The sequence below is a fragment of the Gopherus flavomarginatus genome, chromosome 4 (assembly GCF_025201925.1).
Source record: "Gopherus flavomarginatus isolate rGopFla2 chromosome 4, rGopFla2.mat.asm, whole genome shotgun sequence".
Taxonomy (NCBI): domain Eukaryota; kingdom Metazoa; phylum Chordata; order Testudines; family Testudinidae; genus Gopherus; species Gopherus flavomarginatus.
The window spans coordinates 39,976,094-39,992,232 of record NC_066620.1 but is presented as its reverse complement, the minus strand read 5'-3'; the positions used below and the strand labels follow the sequence as shown (position 1 = coordinate 39,992,232).

Below are 16,139 nucleotides of genomic sequence, written 5' to 3'. Positions count from 1 at the left end.
TCTCTGCCCCAGCCCTGACCCCCTTATCCCCAGCCCCACCACAGAGCCTGCATTCTCAGCTGGAGCCCTCACCCCTATGCACCCCAACCCTCTGCCCCAGCCCTGATCCCCCTCCTACACTACGAACCCCTCAGTCCCACCCCACCATATAAATTTGTTATGTGCACCAATATGGAAGTAATGTGTCAAACATCACCTCCATGTTGTTGCACATAACAAAATTCATTCTGCACGAGTGGGAAAAATTAGAGGGAACACTGGTCCTGATATTCCTTCAGTAAGAGTGTTGTAGCCAGAAATGATGCATCTGTCTGGGTTCCCTTGTTTGTGTATCTTGGGAAGCATGTAGAAGGTCCATGTGGAGGATAAGTTTGTAGAGTTTCTCTTGGATTTGTTTGGGAAAGGATTTGATGATATCTTTAAGTTTGTGGGTAAATTCTGACGTGGGATCTTCTTTGAGTTCTTTATAGTAGGTGGTGTCAGAGAGTTGTCAATTGGCCTCCTTAACCATAGTCATCATGGTTGAGGACTACAATGGCGCCCCCTTTGTCTGCTGGTTTGATCACTATCTGGTGGTTAGATTTCAAGGACCACATGGCTGTCCTCTTGGCACTGGAGAGATTATGGTGAATGTGATGTTTGTTAAGGATTTCACAGTCAATTTCCTTCCTTTAGCAATCAAGCTAATGATCAAGAGTGTGATTTCATCCGTTCTGTGGTGTCCAGTCAGATGATTCTTTTTTCCTTATAATTGTTGGTGTGGATGTGGTATTGTGAGTGGTGTCATCATTGTTGTGAAAGAATTCTTTGAGGCAGTGACAGTGAAAGAATTCTTCTAGTTTTCTACATTTTAGCAGGTCTCAGGTTCTGTAGTGAGACAGAAGTTCAGTCTCTTAGAGAGTACAGATAATTCAACTCCAGTGAGAGGTAGTCTTAATTAAGTTGATGATGTTTGGGTATCATATAGTGTCCATGTGGTGAGTACTGGTATCCTGGTTTCTCCTTTAGGTAGTGTTCTATGGGTTGTCGAGTAGTTGACATTGGTTCTACTTTTTGTTTTCATGTTGGATGGCTGTCATCGAGGATTTTTTTATAGTTGTATGGCTGTCATCAAGTTGTTTTTAATTTCTTGCATGATCTCCAGCTAACTTCCCCATTTTTTCCCTCCAGTGTATAACAGCATGTGATGATTTCTTGTTTGAGGTGGTCCCTTCTGGGGTGGGTGAGGTGCAGTGATTCCTCAGTTTCTCTGAAGTCCATCTGCAGAGCTGTTCAACATATCTAGAGTTGTATGTAGTGGTCAGAGGATTATAAGTTGTGACACCACTGGGGATGTTGTTTTGTTTTATGCATTTCCCCAGGTGTGGATGTAGCTGTTAAGTTTTGCTTCCTTTTTTTTTCATGTTGTGGAGATTCCATTTCAGATGGCTAAATAAGATCTTTTCTATTGTTGTATGCAGTGTAGTTGTAACCATGTTGGTCCCAGGATTTTAGAGAGACAAGGTGACAAGAGACAATATATCTTTTATTGGGTGATGTGTGAAGAAGTACTTCCTTATGTTTGTTTTAAATCTGCTGCATATAAAGTTTACTGGGTGTCCCTTCCTTCCTGTGTAATGTGAAGGGGTAAATAGCATCTCCCTTATTAAGTTTCTTCACACCATTCATGATTTTATAGACCTTTAACCAGTGATGAGCTCCCAAAATCCTAAGAACCGGTTCCCTACCGGGTCCACAGCGGCACTTTGGTAGCGGCATTTCGGCGGCAGGTCCTTCACCCGGAGCAAGTGAAGACCCCCACCCCACTGCTGAAGTGCCACCAAAGACCCGGTAGGGAACTGTGTGGTGAGTACAGTACAAGCCCCACATGCCTGTCTCCCTCCACACCCATCCAACCCCAACTATGTCCTGCCCCCGACTGCCCCCCTCAGAACCTGCAAGTTTCTCCTCCCTCTCCCCTCCCCCACCGGGGTAGCAGAAGCAGCTCGGGGCTCCGGGGGCTATTTAAAGGGCTCGCAGCTCTCCTGCTTCTACCACCCCGGTCTTTAAATAGCCACCAGAGCCCTGGGGAAGTGGTGAGCCTCCTGTGGCTATTTAAAGGACTGGGGCAGCAGAGGTAGCTGGAGTTCTGGCCCTCTAAATAGCCCCTGGAGCCCTCCTCTAACCCTGGGCTCTGGGGGCTATTTAAAGGGCCCACAGCTCCCCTGCTTCTATCACCCTGGCCCTTTAAATAGCTGCTGGAGCCCTGGGGAAGCAGCGGGGCTCTGGTGGCTATTTAAAGGACAAGGGCCGCAGAGGCAGCTGGAGCCCCAGCCCTTTAAATAGCCCCTGGAGCTCCCCGCTATCCCAGGGCTCTGGGGGCTATTTAAAGGGCCCGTGGCTCCCCTGCTTCTACTGCTCTGGTACTTTAAATTGCTGCCAGAGCCCTGGAGTAGTAGTGGGGCTCTGGTGGCTATTTAAAGGGCCGGGGTAGTAGAAGCAGTGGGAGCCCTGGACTTTTTAAATAGCCCCTAGAACCCTGCAGCCCTACCCCAGGGCTCCAGCAGTGCGGCTCTGGTGGCAATTTAAAGGGCCTGGGGCTCCAGTCCCTGCTGGGAGCCTCAGGCCCTTTAAAATGCCCCCCTAGGGAAGCCAGGTCACCCTTTTACCAACTGGTTCTACACCAGCTTCTAAATTTAACAACTAGTTCTTGCAAACCAGTGCGAACCGGATCCAGCTCACCACTGCCTTTAACATATCCCCCCTTATTGTTTCTTTTCCAAGCTGAAAAGTCCCAGTTTTTTTAATATCCCTTCATCTGGAAGCTGTTACATACCTCTAATCATTTCTGTTGCCCTTCCTTGTACCATTTTTAATATATAATTTGATATGGGGCAACCAGAACTACATGCAGTATTCAAGGTGTGAGCATGCCATGGATTGATATAGTGGCATTATGATATTTTCGGCCATCTTATCTATCCTTTTTTCTAATGTTTCCTAACATGCTTTTAGCTTTTTTGACTGCCACTGCACATTGAAGCAGATGTTTTCGGAGAACTGCCTAGTGAGTTCAACATGTCTTTCTTGAGCAATAAGAGTTAAGTGAGACCCTGCCATTTTGTATGTGCAGTTGGGTTTATGTTTTCCAACGTGTATCACTTGGCATTTATCAACACAGAATTTCATCTGTCATTTGGTTGTTCATACTATTCCTTTATTTTTGGACTTTAATACCCCAGAGGGGGTTATCTTAAAATGTGACCAGGCCACAGGCCAAGTCAGAGGAAGAGGTGGACCACAAGACAACCAGAGCCGCTGTGGTCATGTGGCGCCATATGCAAGGGCGGGGGTAGCTGCTACTCCACACCCAGCCACCAGGAAGCACTCCAGCAGTGAGTCCACTTTTTTTACAAGCACATACATAAATAGATTATTAGAGAATAGCCTACTCCCACAATGAAAAATCAAAGCCTTTTCCAGAGACAGTTCATGAACTTTTGCCATTGCAGCCACACTCCTTTAGATCCGAATAAAAGGAAAATGCCATGTAAACTGACTTTTATGCCCATGATCATGAGTTCTGTGATTGACAAATGTTTAGAGCATATAGTGATACATATAATTTGGGGGACATGAAACTTTAAACCAATTTAATGAAAGGGGAAGGGACACCACATTGTTGACATCAGTAAAAAGTATTAGCAAAGGAAATATTTTATGCTACTATACAGATAATAGATTAACATGTGGACACTCAAAAAAACACGTGAAGTTTGGGTCAACTTTTCTTCAGTTGAAGCCAAGGGAAGTTTTGTCACTGATTTCAATGAGTACTGGATTTCACCATTTATGTAGAGAAAAACATGATGTGGGGTGGGAGAAGGGAGAATGTACTTTATTTTCCTTTTCTGATTAAAATGGATAAATGGGGCTAATGTCAAATTATAGGCAACAATACTCCTAGAAGACTATAACACTATAGATGTTACAAAAATATTCTAGCATCAACGGGTTCTTCTGCAGAAAGTGACCTAAATACAACATAACCTTCTGGTAGCCTAGAGCCACTTACCAGGAGGATTATGGAAAGAATGAGAGCGTGAGGTGCAGCTGCCTCACGACACTATGCTGATTGCATGCTGTTACCAAAGATATTTAGGAGGCAACTTTGTATGTGAAAGGAGAGAGTTCAATTAACAGTTGCTTTGGCTGAAGACTGGCTGCAGAATTAAAATACTGTCTAAAAGGATGGCGCGTTGGTGTGCTAAGGCCCTGGGTGAGCATGCTCCCATAATCCCGTTACTGAAAGCCACTGTATCAGAGGGTAGCCGTGTTAGTCTGGATCTGTAAAAGCAGCAAAGAATCCTGTGGCACCTTATAGACTAACAGAGGTTTTGGAGCATGAGCTTTCGTGGGTGAATACCCACTTCCTCAGATGCATGTCTGAAAGCCACTGGTTGCAGCTGCTGCCATTCAAGTACCTCCCCTGTCCGCCTCCTCACTTCTGCTTTTGAAAAGCCCTGGGCTCGGGCTGCAGCCAGGCCTGGTGCGCGGGACCCAGAGACCGTGGACACGGACAGGGATCAGCCCTGCACTGCCGGCCAGGGTGCAGGTCAATGAGCCACTGGCCTGGACCGCAAGAGGGGTGCAAGGGCCTCAGTTTCCGTCTTTCTTATGCCCTGGCCTGCCCCGGCTTGTGCTCCCGGCTGCACACCGCCGCCGCCGCCGCCGAGGTGCGAAGCACCAAAACGCGTTCCCTCCTCCCCAGCAGTGGGCGGCTGAACCCCTCGCTCGCCGATTGGCTGGCGGTGATGTAATGGGAGAGCACATACGGGCATTTCTCATCACCTCTCCGACCTTTCTGCCCGTTTGCAGCTGGGGAGGGCATCCTCTTCACCCCCCGCGCAGCCAATCACAGGGCAGAGCGGCCTGCGGTTGGGGGGAAACGCTTGCTTGCTTTTTCAAAGCCGACTTAGCTCTTGCAGTCTCCTACGCCTCTTCCCTTCGGAGGAGTGATTGACAGGCATGCAGCCCAATGAGACCGGGGCTATTACAGCTACGTACGTACCCGCCCATTAGCAAGGCCGCTGTGATGTTGGACGGGAGATGGGACGTAATTCGACTGACAGCATCAAGAGCCTATGGAGTGTGGGCGACCAACTTGCTGTGTGAAAGGAGGTTCGTGTTCGGGAAAGAAGGCTGCGTGGGGAGGGGCGGTGGGTTTAACTGACAGCGACTCCCGTCAATCGTGCCCAGGCTGCAGTGCCCGGGTAAAAAAGTGCGGAAAAGTGAGGAGGACAACAGGAGAGGCACTTGATTGACGGCAGCCGCGGCCAATAGCTTTCAGTAATAAGCTAGAGTATCCGCCAATTGCCATCTGATCGGGCGGAGAGAGGACAGGACAACTGGTGAGTGGCAAAGGGGTTAACCAATGCCGCTTAGCATATGTGCTGTTTGTTTGTTTGTTGGCCAATAGGAGTCAGGAAGAGGCGGGACTAACTGAATGAAAAACATGCTAGCCAATAGACTTGAGCTGCCTATGTTGGGTCCCGAGGCCGGCTGTTGGGGGCGGATCATTTCACCCCCCACCCCCGCCTTTTGGCTGCTGACGTGAGCGGCGGGAGGGGGAGGGCCCAGCATCGGGCGCTGGGAGAGGGGTTCCCAACATGTCGGTGCTGCTGGTTGCGTTCGGACTACGCGAGCGGGCGGCTGTTGCGGCGGGGGGAGGCCGACCAGGAGCGCCCGCAGCGTGAGCCCCAGCCCGCCACACCGGCCAGGCCGGCCCTCGGACACCGGGGCACAGACTCTGCCCGCGGCCAGGTACAGGCCAGGGCCCGACTCGGCTAGGGGGCATTGCGGCGCGGGAGGCCTCTCCGCAGCGCCGGGAGTCGTCTGTCTGCGCGTGTAGCGGGGCAGGCGGGGCCTGTGCGCGTGTAGGGGGAAGGGGATGGGCAGGCGGGGCCTGTACGTATGGGGGGGACGGGCAGGTGGGGCTGAGCTCGCGTGTACGGGGGGTGGTAAAGGGCAGGCGGGGCCTGGGTGTGAAGGGGGGAGGCGGCAGGCGTGGCCTGTGTGTGTGTTGTGGGAGGGGAAAGAGGAGGGGGGCAGGAACGTGTGTGTGTTGTAGGGAGCGGGCCAGGTCTGTGAATGTGTATTGGGGGGGGCTATGGGGAGCGGGAAGGCGGGGTGTGTGCTTTGTGGGAGGGGTGCGCGGAAGGGGGCAGGATATGTGTGTGTGTTGGGGGGTGGGGAAGGGGACAGGCAGGGCCTGTGCACGCACGTGTGTGTACTGGGGAGATGGGGGGATGGCAGGTAGGGCCTACACGTGCGTGCGCTGGGAGGGTGGGGTGCGTGCGTGCAAGCCGGTATTGGGCGGGAGTACCGGGACAGGTGGGGTGTTTCCACACGCACACGTGTATGTCAGGTAGAGGGGGGTCTGTGTATCTTGGGGGATGGGTAGGGTGGCAGGTGGGCCTGTGTTCCTATATTGGGGGTAGTGTGCTTGATGGGGGGTGCTGCGCAAGCATGTGTGTACATGCAGTGGATGGGTAGGGTATCAGTTGGGAGGGGTTGTGTGTGCCTGTACTGGGGAGATGGGTAGGGTGGCAACCAGGGGGGGCTGCCTGCACCTGTACTGGGGGGGCGAATATGGCGGAGGGCCTGCCCTTGCCGGTAGTTGGTGGGAGGGGGGTAAGGCTGTGGGAAGGAGAGCCCATCTGTGCCTGTACTCAGGGGTGGGGGTGGCGGCAATGAGCGGGAGAGCCTGCCTGTGTCTGTATTTGGGGTGGGAGGGCTGTTGTACTTGGGAGTGGGTAGGGTGGCATACAGGAGGGTCAGGGAATAGGTGGAGCTGTTTGTGCTTTTGGGGGAGAAGCTGGGGCCTGTTCCTGTTTTTTGGAGGGAGAGAGGAGTGGGAGGTTGGACAGAGCCTGTGTCAGTGCATTTTTGATGGCATAGGTGGGCAGCGGAAGGGTCTGCATGTGCCTATACTGCAGGGGTGGGTAGGATGGCAGGCGGGAGGGCCTGTTCCTGTAGTGGGGGGGGTGGGTAAGGTGGCAGGCGGGAGGCCTAGTGCAGGCAAGCATGTATGTGGGCATTTGCGGACAGCAGGAGCAGGCATTGCGTGTGCACATTGGAGTGGTGGGGGAAATGTAGGCATGGTCTGTGCATGCATATGCTTGTTTGTGGGGGAAGTGAAGCCTGTGGGTGTGTGGGCACACGCACATTTGGGGGGGAATGTGGTGTGTGTGTGGGGAGGGGGCAGTGGGAGATGGGGCCAGTGCATCTTGGAGTAGGGGAATGGGAAGGGCCATGCATGCATTTTGAATGCGGGGCTGTGGTGAGAGGCAGAGCCTGTACATGTGCACCTGTTTTGGTGGCGTGGCAGTGGCTACAGGCAGGGTCTGTGTGTGTCCTTGCATTTCAGGTGGTGGTGATGCTGGCAGCACCTGTGCATGTGTACACGTGGTGGGGGTGACGAGCAGGTGGGATCTGTGCATGTGTGTATTTGGGGGAGTGATGTTGGTAGGCAGACAGAGCCTGTGTGTGTTTTGGGGGTGGTAGCAGGCAGTCAGTCAGAGCCTGTGTATATGTGTGGGAGGAAGAAGGGGGATGTGATAGGAAGGCCTGAATGTTTTGTTGGGAGGGGAGGCTGGCAGGTTAGGCCTGTAAGTGTACTGGGGTGTGGATAGGGGGAAAGTGGCACACCTGTCAGCCTGTTTTTGTAGTGGGGGTGGGAAGATAGGAGTAAGGGTCTGTGTATACTGGGGTTAGGGGAAAATGTCAGGCAGGCTGGCTGGTCTATGTGTGTATGGGTGGAGGTTAAGGGGAAGGCAGCAGGCAGGCATGTCTGTTTATAGGCAGTGAAAGTGACTTCCTGGTTCAGATAGCTTCTCATACAGCCCAGGAAAGAATTGAACCAAGGTGTTTACCCTGCCCACTGTGCTACCAAAGGCTTCTGGGGTGACTGCCTGGTTGGTAGGCAGGCTGACTTCTGAGTGTTTTTGGGGTGGAGGAAAGTGGCTGGCATATAGGAATGCCTGTGAGTGTATGGGGGTGAGGTGGCAGGGAGGTTGGCAGGCATACATGCAAATGCATGGTGGGAGCAGGGGGCTCACAGACATTTGGAGAGAGGAGGAGTAAAGTGGCAGACAGGCAGAAAAAAAATCAGTTTTTATTTAAATTGGATTATTTTTGTTTTTAATTTCATTGTTTTTACTTTTTAAAAGCAAACCTCTTTAAAATAAAATGCGAATTAATACAAAATGTTAAGGCCTGAATTTTACAATCTCTTAAAACATTTAAATGAACTAAATATGCTGAACCCATGAGCTTATATAAAAAACTAAAGTTTTTTTCTATATAAAAAGAGAATCATGGGTAAACCATTAACTTTTGAAGTTAAGCTTTATAAATATGGCACAGTAGGTCATGTATGCATATTAAACAAAACAAGCCCTTAATACACTACAATTTTATATGCTGGTTGGTGTATTTAAATTCTGCTTGCCATCCTAATGCAGCTTGCATGGGCAGACCGTTAATTTGATAGTAAATAAGCAGTATATCATTCACAGTTTCCTAGCATACTAAAAGTGTACAATTAATAATCTGAAAATATTAAGCTAGGTAATTGCTTAAGTAAATGTATATAGTTCTAGTGCATTATTCTAGGTAGCAGAAAGATGTACCAGATCTAGTGTAAAGGTTCTATTTAGTTGTAAATCAACATGTATTAAAGATTATGTCAACTAATGAGAATACACCTTTCTTTAGAAGTTTACTGAAGTACAAATGAAAAGGTTGATTAAAATTTAGAGTGATGTACATAATGATTTAAATCAGGGACTTAAATGAATCCACCCTACAGGCAGGCTTCTGTTGTATGAGGTGAGGGAAAGGAAGGTGGCAGGCAGGCTTGTGTGTATATGGGGGTGGAAAGGTGGCAGGCAGGCCTTTGTGTGAATTGGGGTGTGCGAAGTGACAGGCCTGTGTAACTATTCCATGGGAGGAAGAGTTGTTTGGGGGGGAGGGGCGGACGTACTGGTAGGTAGGCAGGCAGGTCTGTTTGTACTGGGCAGGATGTAAGTCAGGTCTTTGTGTGTATTGGGGGGCCAGAGGAACAGGAAGGCAGGCAGGCATGTGTGTTTATTTCTAGGGTTAGATGGCTAGGCAGCAGGAAAGCAAGGTATGTATTCTGTGGGCGGCAAGAGGTGGTGGTATGGACCTATGTGCGCGCTTTTTGGGGAGGAAGCAGGAAGGTGATCAGGTTGCAGCTAAGCAGGTGGGTCGTCTTCTGGTGGATTGATGTTTGTGGTGGCAGGCAGGCTAGTCTGCCTGTGTACTGGGTGGTTAGAGGAGTTGGTTGGTAGGTCAGTGTGTCTTGGGGACAAGGAGAGGATCTGGGAGAGATGAGTGTTTTTTCAGGGTGATGCTGGGAGGTCTGCATTGTCCTGGAGAGAGGAGGCCTGTTTAAATATTGAGAATAGAAGGGGCAGCTGGGATGCCTGTGTGGGTGAGAAGAATTTAGAGGGGAGTGGTGATGTCTATAGAGTGGGAGTAAGAACAGGAGAAGCTGAAAGCTTATGCAGGTTGAGAAGAGAGAGAGAGAGAAGAATAGGAGAAGCTTTGGAAGAGCAGTGGCAGTTGGGAAGTGGGCGGGTGAGAGTTAGAAGCTTGTGAGTGATTGGGGTATGTATCGGGGGAGGAGAAGTTGGGGGGGCCTTGTGTGTGTATTGTGGGGGGGAAAGGCACATGTGTACAGTATATGTATTGTGATGGCCTGTGTGTATAGGGGTGGAGAAGGAGTGGAGAAATTGAGTGGGTTACATATGTGTATGAGGGTGACATGAGAAGCTGGGAGGCCTATATGTATTGTATTTAAGGAGTGAAATAGTTGGCAGCCTGTTAAGGTTGCCAACCCTCCTGGTTTCACCAGGAGTCTCCTGGAATCACACTCTATTTCCCAGAGGCTACTTCAGCCAAACCAGGAGATTTTGGGCTCTAAAAGTCTGGCGCAGCAGGAGGTTTAAGGCAGGTTCCCTTATCTGCCTTGGCTCTGCGCCACTCCCTGAAGAAGCCGGCACTATCCCTGCGGCCCCTGGAGGGGATGTAGAGGTAGGGGGTCTCTGCATGCTGCTCCTGCCCTGAGTGCTGACTCTGCAGCTCCCATTGGCTGCAGTTCCCAGCCAATGGGAGCTTCGGGGGCGGTGCCTGTGAGCAGTGGTGCGTGGAGGCCTCTTGATACCCTGCCTAGGGGCTGCTCCCAGAGAGATGTGCAGTTCCTTTTGTGAGCCACCCAAGGTATGTGCTGACCCTCAATCCTTTCCTGCACCCCTGCCCACACCCAAACTCCCTCCCAGAGCCTGCACTCTCTCCTGCACTCCCTTCCAGAGACCGCACCCCAACCCACTGCCCCAGCCTGATGAAAATGAATGAGGATGGGGGAGAGCGAGTGATTGGGGGGGAGACTGGAGTGAGCAGGGGGTGGGGCCTCAGAGAAGGGGCAGGACAGGGGTAGGCAAGGGTCTTTGGGTTTGCATGATTAGACAGTTGGCAACCTTGAGGCCTGTATATTTGTATTATTGGGGCTGAGGAGAGGTGCGGAATCCTATGTGCGTGTTATGGGATTGGGTGTTGGATGGATGGTTTAAATGGCAGGGTGGATTGATTTAAATAAAAGCAGTTTTAAATCACTGATTTCCGTCTTGTTTTGCATTTGTACTTTTCCTAAAGAGAGATGGATTCTCATTGGTTGGAAACCATTAAGACATGTTGATTTGCAACTGAATATAGCCTTTTCACTTAATGTAATATTTTTTGCTAACCAAGAGGCTATACTATATCTACATATCTATTTAATCGTATAGCTTATGTACATTTATTCAGATTCTTAATTATGTTTTTTTAGTATGCTAGAAAATGGGTTCTGTTTGGATGGAGAGATGCATTTAAAAATTTACAAACAGCATTGAAATTTTTAAATTTGCTGGACACAAAAGATAAAATAGGTTTATCAAAACATATTTTGTGTTTAAAATGATTTTATTTATTAATCAAAAGAAGTATTTGTAGGTAATGAGTTGAACTGATTGTTTCCAGTCACAATGTCCTTCAGAATTTTAGAACTGTTAGGTCTCATTCTGTCAAACACATAGGCTTGGTCTATACTACCGAGTTAGGTCAACATAAGCTGCCTTAGGTTGACGTAACTATGTCAGTGTCTACACTACCAGTAGAACAGGAGTACTTGTGGTACACTGCCAATGTTAAGTGCCCTACTACACCAACATAACTCCACCTCCATGAGAGGTGTAGGGCTTTTGTTAGTGTAGTTGGTGTAGTCTATAGACACTCCATTGCTTGGATCAGCTGTTGGCAGTCTTGTTGGACATCTGGGAGGCGAGAAGCCCATGGGACAGCTAGGCTTCTGGCAGAGAGCTGTGCAGAGTTGAGAGCCCTGGCTGTCAGCGTCCAACACTGCCTCTCTTCAGTTGGTGGAAGCGCTCCTGGTAAGGACATATACCACTGACAGAAGGAGGGTAGTGTGGACATCAGCGTCCACAGTACCTACTGCAGTGGCTGTAAGTTGACCTAACATAGGTTGACTTAAGATTGTAGTGTAGGCAGGCTTTTATTCATAAATAAGAGTAAAACAAGCTTTTTTGTTTTTCCAGTTATCAGTTGGTTTCTTAACTTTGAGTCACCGTGGTTGAACTATATTAGTTAAATAAACTGAAATGAAAAAAATTCTCTCTGCACCTGCAGAGGAGACTGCTGCTGTCAAAAGCTGGTTTAGTGCTTTTGGAAACTAAGGTTCCAGGTGCTTAGCCAATGACTTCCACCATGTCAGTAATTTGATTCTCTTTAAAACATTGATAGTAAACATACTGCTCTATATTATTTTTGAATTTTGAATGAATTTAATAGGTTATAGTGAGTTTAGGCCTACAACATAGGTTGCTATACTTTGAAAATAAAGTTGAAATTTATTTTTTAAACTTTATTAAAAATCAGATTTTAAATTAAAAAAAAACTTTTAATTGTTTTTTTGGGCAGGGGGGAAATCATTCATTTTTATTCACCCTATGCATATGCATATTGGAATAAGGGGGCTGGGAGGCCTTAGTAGTTTTGTCTTCGCCAGGAAAAAAGTGCAGGAAAAAGATTAACTGGTGTTCACTAACAAGGTAAAATCTTAGTAGAGACACAGCAGTTTATCCTTCATAATGTTGAAGGTTAGGGTAAATCTTATGCTCTCCCATAGTCTTGACCTCAACCTGTTGACACATGTGAAGGCTACAGACTGTAGTGTCTGCTATTTTTACTCCTGAGGAAATTCTGCACCAAAAAATTAAAAATTCTGTGCTAAAAAAAATTTCAAATTTTAAAATTCTGCAAATTGTGTTTGTCAATAAATAAATGTGGCTCCAGTGTGGCGCACAGGTCACTGGCTGCACTGAGGTGGGAGATAACTCTGAAGCCCCCACCTCCTCTGCTACAGAGACTCGACAGTGAGGCTGCACCCAACTCTGACACAGTGCTTGGGCTGGACCTGGTCTAGAAACACCCCAGGGTCCTGCCCGAGGTGCACTGCGTGTGGGTGGGCAGGCTCAGCCCAGCAGGATCCAAGTGTGGAGGGGCTTAGTGTTAGGGGATCCTGGTGTGGTGTGAGAGGTTTCTGTGTGGGGCAATCTGGGTACAAGTGGCTCAGTGGGAGATGCAGATGCACAGGGGCTCCTTGGGGGTCCTGGGTGCAGGGGCAATGGGACTCTGCAGGGGATCTAGGGGAAGGTGGTTGGGGCTCAGCAGGGGGGATCTGGGTGTGGGGAGATGAGACAGAGGGTTGGTATGGGGGGCATGAGGGCTTTGTCTGGGGGGGGGGGTGGGCCGGGGCCAGGGGATTCCCTCCCTCTCCCTCCACCAGCCCTTTCTGCGTCGGCAGCAGCTCTGGGGGAGAGGTGCCTATCCCCTGCCGGCAGCAGCCTTGCGTGCCTCAACTTGCTCCTCTCCCCAGTCCCCACCCACTCCCTACCTCTGTCCTCTCCAGGCCCTTGTAGCCCCTTATAGCTTCCTGCACAGCCACACAGCTTAGCGGGAACTTAGGTGGCATCATTTTGAGAGCCATATGTTTCACCAGCAGGGCTAGAACGTTTACAGCCACCACACTGACCTTTCCCACTTGAGCTAATGGAATAACTGATAGGAGACAACAATCTTTTATTGCTCTTATGTGGACCAGCAGTAGAGGGGCATGGGACACTTTGCCCCAGTGGGTTTCACAGATATCTACTGAAAGATGAAGAGATTCAGGAATCTTGGGTTGTGAAAGGAAGTGTACTGTAGTGGCCACAGACCTTTCTGCCTATTCTCCTCAAGCTTGACCCCTCCTGGTTCAATCCTTCCAACCTATCCCAGTCTCTCTCTCCGACGCTCCTGGCTCTTGGTCCTGGTTGCATTCTCATTGCCTAACCAATCAGTCTCTGATCCTCAGACTTCTCAGCCCAGTCCCCGTCTCCCACACAAATTCTAATCTTATCCATTCAGATTTCCTATCTAGTTTCCCCCATTCTACTTCCAGTTCCAATATCCTTGCTTAGCCAGTCCTTGTTCCCCGTACTCCTTACAGGGTCTTCATCCAGTCTTTCCTCACCCTGGCCTCTAGTTGCCTCTTCCCCCACTTAATTTATATGTCCCCATTGGTTTCCAGTTGCTTCCTCCTTGCTCCAGATAGTTCCAGTCTTGCCTTTGGCTCCTTATCTGATCTCAGCCCCTCCCTCCCCATCTCCTTGTCTAGCTAGTCTTGCTCTTATCCATTCTACAGTTGTCAGGCAATTTGAGTTAGCACAGGGGGAGAGATGCTTCCTGCTCTCATTTCTGGTGTCTGGCCCAATTTGCAGAAGCCCAGAGCTGAAATTGCTGTTGAGCCCTGGGCTGGAGCATGTTCAGTGTGGACAGAATCTTGAGGAAATTTAACTGTGAAGCTCTATCAAATTGCCACTGAATAAGAGGCAACTGCAAGTCATTTAGAGGCTTATTACTGTGCCAAATTTGGGTGAAGTTTTGTGGGGACAATAAAATACACATCTCTGACACAGAGCATGGATGTGGTAGAGCAGGGGTAGGCAAACTTTTTGGGCCGAGGGCCACATCTGGGAAATTGTATGTAGGGGTGGGAGGGAGTGTAGGGTGTGGTATGCAGGAAGGGGCTCAGGGCAAGGGATTGGGGCAGAGGAGGGGTGTGGGGTATATGAGGAGGCTCAGGGAAGGGGGTTGGGGTGCAGAGTGCAGGAGGGGGCTCAGGGCAGGGGTGAAGGAGGGATGCAAGGTGTAGTAGGGGGCTTAGAGCAGGGGGTTGAGGTGCAGGAGGGGTGGGGCAGAGGTCTCAGGGCAGGGAGTTGGGATGCAGGAGGGGTGTGCAGTGCAGGCAAGGATCTTAGGGCAGGGAGTTAAGGGGTGGGGTGCAGGAGGGTTTTGGGCTCCAGGGTGGTAGCAGCATGCACTGGGGCCAGGGCAGGCTCCCTGCACACCTGCCCTGTCCCCAGCCCTGCACTGCTCTAGGAAGCATTGTGGCCCCTGTGGGGTGCGAAGGGCTCCACATGCGCTGCTCTTGCTGTGTCTCCAGGCACCTCCGCAGAAGCTCCCATTGGCCACGGTTTCCCGGTCAGTGTGGGGGTGTGTGTTTGTGTCTGGAGGCAAGGGCCTGGGGGCCCCAGGGATGTCGGGTCGGCCACTGCTGAGAGCAGCACAGGGCCCGTGGCCCCATGGGGGGCAATCATGTGGGTTGGATCCAAAGCTCTGAGGGGCTGAATCTGGCCTGCGGACCGTAGTTTGCCCACCCCTGTAGTAGAACTTCTCAAAGAAAGTCATCAGAATTTAACATGGACATAACAATGTGTTTTTTCTTAACCCTATTCTTAAATGGCTGAACTGTTTTGGCTGAGGTTTTCAATTCTAGACAGCTGACATGGAAAACTTCTGTCCAAATAGTTAATGTTTGGCAAAATTGTAAGCAAATGAAAAAGGGTCTTTTTAATGGAAAGTGTGGGGCTATCTTAAGTTGGTGCTACTGGTCTTGCTTTAATATGATGATTGGTGAAGCTATGTGGCCATGGGTGGTGGAGTTGGGAAGCATGTGGGGGAATTTGTGGGTTCTGAATGAGAATCCAAGAGGGTGAGTTGGGAGACCACACTCCATACATTTGTATTCTTCCTGTAGTGTGAAATGTTGCCAAGTGTGATTGTTCAAGAAATAAAGAAAACTGAAAAACTTTGTGTAAGGAGGCAGAAAGATAAAGTAGGGGAGAAGAGGTATTGCAATTCAGGTCAATTTCAGTTCAAGTTTCTTTATTGGCATGATAGAATATACAAGAACTGCCAAAGTGTTGCTGCTTCAAATTCCCAAAATCCCCCTTTTGCCAGAACCCTGCTGGGCCTCTGTAGACCATTAGCAATGCTATATGCATTTTTGTCAAAGAAATTTGAACTAGATACTACATTAAGATCCTGCTGGTATAAAGATTTAGCCATTACCAAATATTGAAACACAGTTTTCTGTTAAACCAGTTGGAGGCATTAAATCAAGAGAAGTATATCTTATATTGGATAATACTATCTGGAATATATATTGGATACGATATAAATTATATAAATTAGGAACTGTTATATTGATAAATGCCGGCATTGTCAGGAAATGGGGTATATGCCATCTGACATTGTGCTTAAAGGAGAACATGCTATTTTCTGGTTAGTAGAGAACACTTGGAATCTTTATTTTTCCAAGAAACTGTAGCTGTACAGAGCTCTGATAATGGCTTAGAGACCAGGGGTACGTCTATAGTGTTCGATGTATCAGGGATTGATTTATCACATCTCATCTGGATGCGATAAATCGATCTGCTATTCGATGCCTGTACTCCACCTCAGCAGGAATAGTAAGCGGAGTCAATGGGAGAGCCGCGGCAGTCGACTTGCTGCCTTGAGGACGGCCATGTAAGTCGAACTAAGATACTTCAACTTCAGCTACGCATATGTAAATAGCTGAAGTTGAAGTTGAAGTTGCCTGTCTTAGTTCGAACCCCCCTGCTAGTATAGCCCAGGCCTTACGCTTTAGTATTAGAAATCAAAACCAGGCAAGTGATCGAAGAATGGTATGCAGA

The 16,139-nt window shown here is 49.1% G+C and overlaps 1 protein-coding gene across 7 annotated transcripts in view; it reads left to right on the top strand.

Moving 5' to 3' along the window:
* Positions 1-4,834: 4,834 nt before the first annotated feature.
* The window catches only part of PPM1B (protein phosphatase, Mg2+/Mn2+ dependent 1B), a 111,113-nt gene continuing 99,808 nt past the window's right edge, over positions 4,835-16,139 (top strand). For 3 of the 7 annotated variants that reach the window (XM_050951887.1, XM_050951891.1, XM_050951890.1), the window contains exon 1: positions 5,591-5,802. The gene's annotated coding sequence lies outside the window, so the exon portion shown is untranslated. The other 4 variants (XM_050951888.1, XM_050951889.1, XM_050951895.1 and 1 more) reach the window with 4 other exon arrangements.